The following is an 8,240-nucleotide window of genomic DNA, read 5'->3' as shown; positions in this document are numbered from 1 at the left end:
TACATTAGAATAGAGAGAACTCTTTGGGGTTTTAAGTTTATGTGGGGGAGTATTTGCCCAATTTGGGCAGACCATGCACTTTATCTTCTTTCCCACATATCCTGAGAGGTCTTAAAAACTGAAATTCAATTTCATCTGTTAGCAAATGCCTCTGTTATTTAATACCACAATATTGTGGCATGACATACCATTCAAAAATTCAGTGGTTTAAATTAATAAGCATTTATTATTCCTCAAGAGTCCTCAAATTGGTTGGATGGTTCTCATTCAGCTGATCTCACTTAAGTGTCTGCAGTCAGTCATGGTCAGGTATGTATCTCTATTCCTCCTGGCTGGGCTCTCTCACATGTTTGGGGTGTGGGCAGCGGTAGTAGGCTGTTTTATGATGGTCTTGGCTTGGATAGCTGGCCCTCTTGCATCTTGTCTCTCACACTCCTGCAGATACTCCAGGCTTGTTCTCACGGTGGAGGCAGGAGACCAAAGAGTTGAGGTCTGCAAGATTCTTAAAGCTTAGGCTTTTAGAACTGATGCACCATGACTTCTTCCCCATTCCATAAATCAGTGTAAGTCACAAGTCCAACCAGGTTCCCGGGATGGGAGAATAGAGTCGGCCTCTTGATGCAAGGAGTTGCAAAGTCAGAAGGCAAAGGAGAAGTGTATGGGTGCCATTTTTACAACCATTATGTCACAGTCCCCAAGGCTAAAGTTAGCTTCAGTGCTCTGTTTTTTTTCTCTGGTTCTGCCTTCATTTAGATTTTGACAAGTGATTTTACTTTTCTTGCCAGCTCATTGATGCATTTAAGAGATTTTTTAAAAGTATTTTACTTACCGTTTTTAAAAAGTCATTTATCATGTTTTCTGCAGGAGGATCTACCAAGCCCCTAGTCTGTCATACTGCTTGATTGACATTTTGATGAGTTTCTGTCTCTGCGCACATGTGGCTTTCTACCCTAATTCCCTCTCTAAATCTTTGAGATTCTACTCTTTTATGCTTCTTTACTTCTTTGACTGCCCCTCTTCATCTAGGCAGAGCTGGCTGTTGCTTCTAGACTCTAAAGGTATTTTGTGCCCATTCCTATTTAAGCATGGAATTCCTAATGTAGCAATCATAATTTGAGGAGTACAGGGTCCCTTGTTAAAAAGTTATTAAGAATTTCATACCATTGACAGCAAAGCATTAAACTAAAAGTCGGTGTGAAAGAACACTAAGGTAAGCCTGTCTGATTAATCTTTATGCCCCAACAGTCCAGCAAGGTGCCAGGTACAATCAATAAACGGTTGTTGAATGAACAAATGAGGACTATAATGTGTTCTTAGTTCTAAAATACATAAACTCTTTGATAACAGCTTTTTAAGTAGAAAACCATATTAAATGTCCCTATCCATTGTAAGAAGCTTTCCAAATTCTGAACAGTTAACAAAATGTACATCTTAGAACTGAGAAAACATGGTGGTACCTTTTAGCATCCTACATGATGGCTGTTCTTATGCTTTGTGGGAAATGAGATGCCTCTTTCAGTTCTAAAGTGGGTTCCTGGACTAACTTTCTACCTTATTTTCTATCACATTTGCTCTTGGCTGATCCCTGAGCTGGAAATTATTTGCAACCTTAGCTCATGATTGAAAAGTCTTGGTAGTAGAACCAGTTTTGGAGGCAGTAGGATAGATGACCAATCTCCCACCATACTTCTAGGGAAAAGGCTCTCCAAACTCCTTTGTATCATTTCTGTCACGAGCATCTTTAAACATCTCCTGGGGGAAAGGGGAAAGGGCTTGGCTCCCAGTTTTAACTCTTTTGGGCCTATGAGTTCTACTTTCTGTGCATCAGTTTCCCCCTTTACACAGGAGAGCCAGTGACTCCAAAGGGTACAGGCAGAAGGCAGTTGTCAGGTGGGCATTGAACCAGAACTACTCTAAGGTCTGTTCCTAGAGAGGACAGTCTGTCTCCCAGGCCTCCCACCTTCATCACCCCAAATCATCAAGAGGTAGACTCCACGAGAAAAGGTGGAGGCGGAAAGACGGCAAGAAGGCTTTAAGGATGCACGCTACTCGCCACCGCAACTTTCAGCGCCGGAAGCAGTGTTCCCTCACACCGATCCTGGGAGTCAGAATCCAGAACCTGCCCCTCCCCCGCACATTCAGCCCCTCCCCCTGCGGCTTCCCCAGTGCGGCCTCCTCCCCCCCCCCCATTACAGCATCGCTCTGGGTGCCAGGACGGATTTCAGCCAGGAACTGCTGCAGTCAGCTCTCCGCCTCCCCTGGCTTCTGCAGCCTCTGTCCTGGCTCTGCAGCCTCCGCCTGTGCTTCGGACAGTCCCGTGTCCCTTCCTCACCCCGCCACCGCCGTGGCACGACCCCTGGCTCAGAGCCTAGAGGTGGGCGGGCTCAGTGGGCACGCGTGGGGGTCCCCGGCAAAGTCGGCAGGTATAGCGGGGTTCTCCCTCCACACCGGGGATGCCTGGACTGTGCGGACTGTGGCTGGGGGACGCCTGTGTGTGGCTCGGAGGTCGGGCACAGCGCCCCTCTCTGGCAGGGGCTGGGGCAGAGGAAGGGGGCTCTGTAAACGGAGAACAGGAGCTGAAGTCGGGTAGCTGACCCGGAAAAACCGAAGGAGAGTCTCCTAAGAGGATGTGTCTGTGGGCTGTGTGTGACATTCAGGGTGTGACTGTGCCCCGCTGGGGCGCGGGACCGTGCCTGTGAACAGCCCGCCTGTCGGCTAGGGTCCCTGTGCCTAGGTCGGCTGTGCGTGGCCGTGACACTGCTTGTGCCTGTTCCTGGGTCCCCTGCGGACACCGAACCGGTGGTCCCCGGGGAGGCAGCTCATTGCACCCCAAAGCTGATCCTCCCCATCGCAGTAGCTCAGAGGCGGACGCTCCTCAGAGACCCCGGCGACCGCCCGCCAGCTGCGACCTCAGCCCTCCCGGGTCCGGCGCGGGGGCGGGGAGCTCGGGCCCCCTCCCTCTAGAGGGCTCCGGGCCCGGCCGCCCTGCGCGGGGGCGGGGGCGGGGGCGGAGCGCGCGGGCGGGATCCCCCCGCCTCCCCTTCCTGGTCCCCGGGAAATCCAGCCTCCGTGGCTTGGCCGCCTCCCGCTCCCGCGCCCGCTGCCGCTCGGCGCTCGCTCGGGGCTCCGCAGCCGGCGCGGCCCCTCCGCTGGGGTCTCCGCAGTGCCGGGCCCGTCCCTGCCCGCCTGCCCGTCGCCGCAGCGCCCCCGGCCCGGGCCGCCGGCACCATGTAACCCGGCCGGAGCCCGAGCCGGGCCAGGTAAGCCGCGGGGAGGGGTGGGGACGGGGCCGCGCTGGCGGCGCCGTCTGCGGCACCCCCCAGGTCGGCCGGGCTGCGGCCCGGCGCCGCCTACGGCCCGGGCTCCGGCGGCCTCGGCTCGAGGCCCCGGGAGGGGGAGGGCTGGGCCTGCTCCGCCGCCCCCGCCCCCGCCCCCGCCCCGGCCTGGCGGCCCGCTGGCCTGCCCGGAGGGACGGGCGCGGGGACCGCGCGGAGCGGGGGCCGGCTCTCCGGGCAGAGCCGTGGAGGTTCGGCCAGCCCCGGCCCGGCCCTGTCCTGCCCCAGCTGGAGGCTTGGGTCTGGAAGGGAGTAGCCCGCTGGGTTGTGGGGTGAAGTGGTGATGTTGGGGAGACCCGGAGAGAAGTTTCCTCTGCAGGTGTGTGAATGTGAATGCGTGTCACTCCGCGTTTGTGATGAGTGTGTGAATGTGTCACTGTGTGGGTCTGTGGGTGGTCGTGTGTGCCGGTGAGTGTGTGTGTGTGTCACTGTGGGTGAGTGTATGCGTGCCGATGGGCGTATGCAGTGTGAGTGTGGAGGGCGTTACTGTGTATGTATCTGGACATGTGTGTGAATATGTGTTGTCGTCACCATGTGTGCCTGTGTATGTCTCTGTGAGTGTATATGTAAATGGCTGTGTGTGCCAGTATGATTGTGTGTCTGTGATTGAGTCCAGGTGTCTGTGGCATGTATGTGTGTTGGCCATGTAAGAATGTATCTGAGCAGGGTTCACTCTGAATCACCCACACTTGGGCTTTGTCCCTGCTCCCCGCAGGGGATTCCTGGTAGTGTGGGGGCATGGGACAGGGAGACCAGACTTTTCCGGGGTCAGATCATCTCTCCCCAGGGACTCCTCACCCCTGACTCAGGCAAGAGCTGCATTGCCTACCTAAGGGGTACCCTCTGTCATGCGAGTGATGGTGTCCTTTCTGTGTGCCAGGGCCCCTGGTGGTGGTAGGGCCAGGGGTGAGCTGGAGTGTGCATGCTTCTCCTTCTTGGGGCCTGGGAACTTGTGTCACCCAGTAATGTTTCACCAAGGGCCCTTTGGAGCCAGGAGCTGTGGAGGGCAGATGGAAGCTTCTGCCCTGTTCCTAAGTCCTCAGAGCAGGTGGCTGTCTCCCAAACTTCCAAGCCCTGAATTTCCAAGTTCTGGGTCATTCGTTCATCCCACTGGCTCTAGATGGGTCTATGCTACAGCTCTTTGATGTAATAATAATAATAAAAAAGGAATGCCCTTATATCAGTCCAGGGCTTTTGAAAAATGCTTCCTATCTCAATGCTTTTCTCCCCAACAGCCCTGGGAAGCAGGTAGGCCAGGTTAAGCTGGTAAAATGAAATTACCAGTATTCAATTATTTTTATTTTTTCATACAAAAATAGCAGTTTCATGTAGTTAAACCTAATATAATGCCAATTTACAGATGAGGATGTTGAGGCTCAAGAGATGAATTGCATTTCCCATAATCTCACATTGCTAGTCAGTGGTACAAAAAGATTCAAACTGCAGGCCTTTTGGTGACCCAAAGAGCTGGGCTGGGCCAAGGGAGAGTGGTCCACGCTGGTGTGCTCTGTCTGCTATGGGAGCACTGATTTCCACCCCCACCGAGCATTCCCTGACTGCTGGGGCTACTTCTACACCCAGCTGCCAGGCCTAAAAGGGAGAGAGGGGGAGAAGAGAGGAGGGAGGAAAGGGAGAGGCTTCGTGAGTTGGCAGTGAATCAGGGTCTAAAAAGGGAGCTGGGAGGGCTAGGGTGGCAGGTGTTTCTAAAAGGAACATGAACATAGGATGAACAGCCTCAGATACAAACCCTGCATCCCCCACCCCCGCTGCCCCACTGATCTGGCAGGCAGTGCCCACTGTATTTTATGCCAGGGGGCTCACTTCCAAGGAGTGAGCTTGTATGTAGCTATAGAATGATGATCAGGGAAGGAAACTTAGAATTGTCTTGGTCCAACCTCTTAATTATAAAGTGGGAACACTGAAGCCCAGAGAAGTGAGGGGACTTGCCCAAGGTCCCACAGTAAACTTGTGGGTTCCTGGCTAGTCTTAGCCCAGGAACTTTCCAACACTCCATGTTGCTTTCCATTCCTGGAAACCCATCCTTTCCCCCCATGCCCATCAGAACAGAGCAGAGGGGATTTGGGGAGAAGAATCAAAGATTGATAAGCCTAAGGCTATAGATCCTTCAACCTGGGACCCTTTCCCAAAGACAGGCAGCTACAGATGTTCTTGGGAATGGGGATTCCTAGACATGCCCACCACCACTGTGGTAGGTAGTGGGCTGGTGAGAGCATGGAGCTGCTGCAGGCCAGACTCCCAGACTTTCTTCTGTGGCAGTGCCTGCTTTCATCTGCTGCCTGGCACCTCACATCATCTCTCTCCAACTGATACTGGGTCTTGAGCTGGCTGAGCTCCATTTTCCTTCATCCCACTCAGCTCCTTACACATTTTATCTCTAGCTGGCCTGACAGTTCCTTACTTTATGGGGTCTTGTTGGGGAGAGAAACTTCTGGGACTTGTCTGATTTTGGAAGGGTCTATAGTTACCCTTGAACCTTTTCTAATGAAACCTTCCAGGAGTCTAGGGCAAATGATAAAGATCACTGTCCCCATTTTACAGATGGGAAGACTGAAATTCAGAGAGGGGGCTCTTATTTGGCTGATATCTATTAATCTACTATGATCGGTAGAAGAGGTTCTTGGAGTGAGGGGATGAAAGGAGCAAATGACAGCATGAACTTTTGTCTAGAGGGGTTTCTATAGACCTCTTCCAGTGTGTTACCATCCCCATGGTCAGGAAACCCTTTCAGAGTCTGATTTCATTCCCACTTGGTGGATTCAGAGCTTTGTCTCTCAGTGGGGTTTGGAAGAACAGCTGTGTGCCGTCCACTATGCAAACATTATGTCTAGATTCTCTTTTCACTGCCCCCACCTCCCAGCCCAGTCTAAAGACTGCTGGCTCAGTGGGCCTCCTGCTGACTGGGGAGTCTGAGTTTGAGCTGGGGTGAGGCTGTGGCACCATCGTTATGGTAACGAGCTGCCAGCTCATCGTTGCTAATAACTTGTCAAATCCCTGGGCTCCAATGCAGCATGCCTTCCCACCAGCCCTTCTCCCCATGTCACAGAGGGAAAAAGTGAGGCTGTGAGGGAGGGGCCTGTGCTGAAGGGAGTCAGGGAAAGTGGGTGGCCTTGTCTTTGTCGTTATAGCTGGAGAGCTGGGGAGAGGTCACCTGGGACTTGGTTTGCACATATGATTATGTAACTTTATGTATGATTGCATGGGCTGTTAAATATGAATACACTCTAGTCATACTTGTACAGACCCATACATGCTAGCTGACACATTCATGTACTTTTGCACAGCTGCTCCCACACAATCATGCATCCAAGCATCAGAACATGCTTGCTCATGAATACTGCTTCTACCATCTGCACATATGGCACCCAAGAAATCTGGGTTTGTGGGGGTGTCCAGGTATGTGGGTGGGGATCTGATCTTTTTCTGATGCAGCTTCAAAGTGTCTTGTTAACAAAGGGACAGAATGGTCCCAGGGTTCCTTCTTCCTTCCAGTAAAGAGCTGGGAGTGAGCTGGGGATGGTGTGGGGGGCTTAAGCTCCCAGCTCCTGAAGGCTCCTGCTTCTATGCCCTTTGAGCTCAGGTATCCCCTGCCCCCTCACTCTCTGTTCTTTCTCATCCTCTCCTCTTCTTGTGTGTAAATATTAAAGAGCTGAGCCCTGCAGGGCTGATGTAGACATGGGGAGAGAATGAAATTAAAAAGGATTCCCTTGCCCCCATCCCAACACCCCCACCCCACAGTCCCCTGTTCCTGCCTCCTCCCCTCTTCTTCTCCCCTCCCCTCAATCAGTGCTTCCACATGTCTCTCCTCCCCCCAGTCCAGATGGGAGCTGGCTCCTTCAGAAAGGGGCTCAGAGCAGGGTGTGGGGAGCTACCTCTCTCTGCCTTCCCCCACCACATCTGCCTACAGGGCTGGGAGCCCCCACGTAAGTATTTCTTTTATTTTGGGGTGGTGGTGAAGAAGGAAAGTGGTTTTTAGAACCAGCTGTGAGTGGCATTGAGAGGCTCAGGGCTGATAGGAGGTGGGTGGGGTCCTCTCTCTAGGCTCCCTCGGGGAAGCCTCGTGCCTGGGTTTCTTTTCTCTCTTTGGACATAGAGGGAAGGGAGGAGTGCTAGGTAACCCGATGGACGGGAGCGAGTGTGGGAGGAGCAGGGGAGAGGGGCTTCTGTTCTGAGGAGGGTGTGTGTGTGTGGTGGGTAAGCCTTTTCTTTCTGGCGTCCTGGGGCCCGCAGAGTCGCTGGGAGCTGTCCTGAGTGCTGAACTGGACTCGGAGGGGATTTGCTCCTTGGACTTGGCCCGGGTTTTGAATAGGGCTGCTTTGGGGCCCGATGATGGAAAGACGGCTGGGCAGTGCTGAGGGCTCACTAGAAAAATTCTCCCAGATGACCCACTTTCCAAGGACAGAGTCCCTGAATGGAAAGATAGACGTTGGGGTCCTCCCTCTGGCTGTAGGCCTCACAGTTATTAGTGGTATTTGGGAAAGGGTCTCCTCTTTTCCTGTTGTGGTCCCCCTACCCCCTTTCCCAAACCACCTACTGTTAGAGATGGAGGATTGTGTTTTGACTGTGAGCTCTCTTCTCCTGGATAGTTTTCAGTGCAACAGCCTAGGGATACTGACACCAGCCTTTCTCTTCCTGGGTGCCAGAAGTTCAGGCTCAAGGCAGTTCAGATTAGGAGAGTTTAGGTTTTGCTGTTTAGGCCTGGGAGATAGAGCTCAGGAGGAGTTCAGGATAATCTGATTGAACACATGGTAACCCCTGCCTACCATACTTTGGAATTGAGGAGAGGGGACAGTGAAATATTCTGTAAGCTTGTGTCGTGCTCTGCCCACCACAACCACAGCTTAGAGCAGCATTTGGGAGAGACTTTTGTTGGGGTGGAAGATTTCC

The 8,240-nt window shown here is 53.0% G+C and overlaps 1 protein-coding gene across 2 annotated transcripts in view; it reads left to right on the top strand.

Moving 5' to 3' along the window:
- The first annotated feature begins 3,056 nt into the window (after nt 1–3,056).
- Nucleotides 3,057–8,240, top strand: part of DLGAP3 (DLG associated protein 3) — a 54,594-nt gene continuing 49,410 nt past the window's right edge. The window contains exons 1-2 of one of the 2 annotated variants that reach the window (XM_036990732.2): nt 6,800–6,933; nt 7,169–7,276. The gene's annotated coding sequence lies outside the window, so the exon portion shown is untranslated. Of the gene's footprint in view, nt 3,261–6,799; nt 6,934–7,168; nt 7,277–8,240 lie in introns of those variants that run through there. The other variant, XM_036990731.2, reaches the window with a different exon arrangement.

Source organism: Manis javanica, chromosome 4 (assembly GCF_040802235.1).
Source record: "Manis javanica isolate MJ-LG chromosome 4, MJ_LKY, whole genome shotgun sequence".
NCBI classification, from domain to species: Eukaryota; Metazoa; Chordata; class Mammalia; order Pholidota; family Manidae; genus Manis; species Manis javanica.
This window is presented reverse-complemented; position numbering and strand designations above follow the sequence as displayed.